This window comes from Oratosquilla oratoria, chromosome 4 (genome assembly GCF_046742065.1).
Source record: "Oratosquilla oratoria isolate Oo_2021 chromosome 4, ASM4674206v1, whole genome shotgun sequence".
In the NCBI taxonomy this organism is placed as follows: domain Eukaryota; kingdom Metazoa; phylum Arthropoda; class Malacostraca; order Stomatopoda; family Squillidae; genus Oratosquilla; species Oratosquilla oratoria.
The window spans coordinates 19,830,764-19,835,763 of record NC_134780.1 but is presented as its reverse complement, the minus strand read 5'-3'; the positions used below and the strand labels follow the sequence as shown (position 1 = coordinate 19,835,763).

Sequence of the window (5,000 nt, the reverse complement as noted above, 5' to 3'; positions counted from 1 at the left end):
AACTATGTGAGGTTTGTAATATTTTATAAACTCATTGTTCCATTATTATTCATCCCATCGCTGTGGAGTGTGTTCCTTCATTTGAATAAAACTTAATGGCGACAGCTAGAAAGAATACGATTGATTATTTGGTTTAATGTCGCGAACTCCCTTGTTAGGAGGCTAGGACGGTATCCCTTACAGAGGACTTCGTAGTGTGGAATTTCATGAACCATGCCCCTGGTCGAACTCACTGGCGGCATGGTATGGTTCGAAATGCCGACACCTCGACCTCCGCCTCAAGTAGCGACGCTCTAACCCACTTCGGCACGCTGACGTTCTCGATAGATTTTCTTCTGGCGAAGGCGAAATTCTCTACCGAAGAAACTAGGACCTGGGAAACTCCTCTGACCTGAGGTCACCTTCGGTGGATTTCGTTCTGGCTGTCGCCTGACTGTTTGATTCCGCTGAAGGTATGGCCCTGAGTTGAGGGCGATTAAACGATCAGAAATTTAATATTTATTATCCGGGACAACGTCAATACCAGATGACTTTTTTTCTGTTAACGTCGTCATCGCCTGATCGAAATACTTTGCGAGGTGATCACGACTCAGTCGATACATTATGGCACTGTTGCTTTAATCATCGTTTTTGAAAGTGAGTGGATGTTGCGGTGTTGGGTGTGAAGGCCTTTGACAGTTGAATCGAACCGCGTGACACTAAACAGGATGAGAGATGCTCGATGGGGTAGATACGAACGTACTGCACGTACTACGTCCAGGATTCTATGGCAACGTACATTTTTAGATTTCATTCCAGCAAATAACTCTCGATTTTTATTTATTTATTTATTTATTCCCACGGGGCGGAGTGGGAGGGGAGAGGTAAGCCAAAAATGGCGTCTTGGTTCACCTAGTCACACTCAAGACTCAAGGTTCCAACTTAGTTGAATAGAATTCTTTGTTACCGAAAGAAGATAAAGCACAATATAAAGGTCAACAGTAAAGGATATGATGATCCTTTGAAATCGTCATGAAGAGCACAAGCAATAGACAGCACCGTAGAACAATAACAAGAGACAGTAACGAAGAACGATAGCAGTAATACCCAAGCCACCGTGTCTGAGGACCGTACTGATAAGAGGGTGCCTGCCCAACATAAACAAACCACGAAATATGTGTGGCAGCCCGCAGATACTTGAGCACCCCACAGAGTTGCATCCTATGTAACCGCGCTCCTTTCTGAGTGGTTAAAGAACTTTGTACACACACACACATACACACGCACACACACACATACACACACACACACACACACACACACACACACACACACACACACACACACACACACACACACACACACACACACACACACATATATATATATATATATATATATATATATATATATATATATATTTCTTTTCATGTATGTATATATATATTAATATATATATATATACATACATATATGTGTGTGTGTGTGTGTGTGTGTGTGTGTATAGTATGTATGTATATATATATGTATATATATATACATATATATATATACATGTATATATATACTGTATATATGTATATATACTGTATATATGTATATATATACTGTATATATGTATATATATACATATATATACATATGTATATATGTATATACTGTATATACATGTATGTATTCATATATACGCAGTATATGTATAGCATATCCTTTATATTGTTGTCGAATTATCATCATGTACACGTACATTTCCAAGTTAATGTTAAGTTTTAGTTATAACTGTCCCTTAGAACGGTCACAGGCCCCAAAGACCCGGCACTTCCTATTAATACGGACACCACCCGGTCGACAGAACATGTCCTGTCCACCTCGGCGCTCATAAGAGTATAGACAAGAGTACCGAGTCTCTTTTCTGAGTGATTTATGACCCGGTTCGGTGGCCCGCCGACGGATAACTCGGGCCCGCGGGTCTACCGCGAGAAAGAACCGCGGCTACAGCAGAAAGATCCCCCCTTAACAACCATTTTCGTAACCGTAATTTCACGAGTGGAATAGGTACAAGGGCCTGTGCTAACACAGAGGCTGCAAAACTAGTGTGCTGGTGTATATAGATAATGTATGTGAATATATGTATATATATATATATATATATATATATATATATATATGTATATATGTGTGTGTGTATATGTATATATATGTATATATATATATATATGTATATATATATAAACACACTAATTGATCAGGATCTGTCCATTTTGCAAATACTGTAGATATGTATGTGCGAGTCAGCAAATTAGCATAATCAGGGGATTCTAAACGTGTAGAAAATGCGTTGTAGATTCCTGCACACACACACACACACACACACACACACACACACACACACACACACACACACACACACACACACACACACACACACACACACACACACACATATATATATATATATATATATATATATATTATATATATATATGTATATTATATATATATATATGTATATGTGTATATATATATAAGTATATATATATGTATATATATATATATATATACATATATATATGTATTATACATATATACATATATATATATACATATATATAAATACATATATATATATACATATATATATAAATACATATATATATACTTATATAAAGATATATGTACATATATATATATATATATATATATATATATATATATATATATATACATACATACTATGAGTACGTGGAACCTTGTTTGGCTAACGTTGCTGAGCCTCATGGCATGATTCGTTAATAATTAGGATTAGCCTTTGAGAGCCCTTCACCTTCTCCCTGATTAGTGCCCTAATCAGTCCGGACCGGCGCCGGGAAAGCCGGCGGGGGAGACGGGACAGAGTAAAGAATGGGAATTGGGGGGTCGTGGGAGGTAATACAGGGTTGGGGAGGAAGGACTCGGGAGGGAGGGGGGAGGGAAGAGGGGGGAGGAAGAGGAAGGAAGGACGGGAGAAAGGAAGGGAGGAAGGAAAGAAATCCCAAGGCCGAATGAGGGATGGCTTGATGATGAAAGGAAGGATGATTAAGTGAAAAATGATAAAAAGGAAAGAAGCAAGGAAGGAAGAAGGAGTGGAAAAAGAAAGATGAAGAAAGGAAAGCAAAGAAGGAAGAGCGATGGAAGTAAAGCCAGAGAAGGAGTGATGGAAACAAAGAAGAAACAAAGGAAGGTGGTGGCACCTATAAAAGAAGAAAAAAACCATCATGAATAGATAAGACAGATTAAGCAAATAAATAAAATAAATAAATGAATAAATAAATGAATGAATAAATAGATATTATAGAATAAAATAAGAATGAAATAAGAATAACAATGATTATACAGACACATAAATAGATAATGTCAAAGAAGAAGAGAGTAAAGAAGCCGAAGCCGAAGAGAGGTGCCACCAGGAAGGAGGCGAGCTCAGGTCATGAACTCTCACGTGGGAAGTCGAGGACATCGGGGATCGGGGTGGGGGTGGGGTGGGTGGAGAGGCTCTTCTGGAAGCGGCGGCGGAAGAGGAAAGGACGAAAACATGATGGCGGGGAAGAGAGAGAGAGAGAGAGAGAGAGAGGTGAGAGAGGAGGGAGAACGTGAGGGGGGTGACGTACAGTAATCAAGGAAGTTGATTAGATTTGTGTAATTTCTTTTTTATGTAAATACATAGACATGCATACGTGTGCATGTGTCTATATGTGTATGTCTGTTCGTGTATTTTGTGTGTTTGTGTATGTCTATATGTATATATTTGTGTGGGTATTTTTGGCTGTTTGCGTGTGTATATTTTGTGTGCGTGTTTTTGTATGTGTGTGTATGTGTATTTATGTTTGTGTATGTGCACGTGTGTGTTTGTTTGTGAGTATGTGATTGTGTGTGTGTCTACATTTGTGTGATTCACCGAGGTCTTGGATCACGTGTTGGACTCGTCATCGGCAGTTATTAACCTCCTGAATGAGAGCTCAGAGCTCGTATGACCGATCTATGGGTAATACTGTGACCTTACACGCACGCACACACCCAACTCCCCGCCCACGAGAGTTGGAGTAACAACCCGCAGTGCAGCGATACTGAAATTATTTCAGCCCTGAATGGGATTCGAATCCGGACCGCCATAGAGGCAGGCGAGAACTCTAATCACTGCGCCACGAGGTTGTGTGTGTGTGTGTGTGTGTGTGTGTGTGTGTGTGTGTGTGTGTGTGTGTGTGTGTGTGTGTGTGTGTGTGTGTGTGTGTGTGTGTGTGTGTGTGTGTGTGTGCATGTGTGTGTGTGTGTGTGTACAGTATGTGTATGTGTGTGTGTGTGTGTGTGTGTGTGTGTGTGTGTGTGTGTGTGTGTGTGTGTGTGTGTGTGTGTGTGTGTGTGTGTGTGTGTGTGAGTATGTTTATGTGTGTAAAATTGTGCGTATGTGGTGTGATAGTGTGTGCGTGAGTGTCTATTTATTATCTATAGATAGATCCACAAAATTACAACTGATTTGAAAGAAGTGTCTGTTTTACTCTTGGGTAAAAAGAGGGGAGGGAGGAGAACGAGAAGAGGGAAGAGTAGGAGGAGGAAGAGGAGGCTGGGTGGAGAGATCGAAGGAAGACGGGGGAAGAAGGTGAAAGGGAGTAAGTGGGTGGGTTGGGGGGGGGCGAATGACGGGATGGGGGGAAACAAAACCTGGGTGTCAAATGAGGAGGTTGGTGGGGGACGGGGGGAGCTGGTGTCGAAGAGAGGCGAGAGAAAAAGAAAAAGAGAGGAGAGTGAAGAGAGAGTGGAGGGGAGGGAGGAAGGGAAAGGGAGGTGAAAGGAAAGGGAGGAAATGGGAAGGGAGAGGAAGAGGGAAGGAAAAGGGAAGGGAAGTGGATACGGTTTGGGTGTTTCCGAAAAGTAAGGGCGACCTGAAAGTGTGAGACAGCATCCAGGGTAAAGGATGCATTTTCAGCCTCACCAAATGCGTCTTATGGTAAAATTTCCGAATAAGGAAAAGATGTATAGAAAAAAGGAAA

The 5,000-nt window shown here is 40.7% G+C and overlaps 1 protein-coding gene across 1 annotated transcript in view; it reads right to left on the bottom strand.

Moving 5' to 3' along the window:
• LOC143024640 (inhibin beta B chain-like) overlaps positions 1–5,000 on the bottom strand; it is a 449,538-nt gene that overhangs the window by 389,784 nt on the left and 54,754 nt on the right. The gene's annotated exons all lie outside the window — the stretch shown is intronic.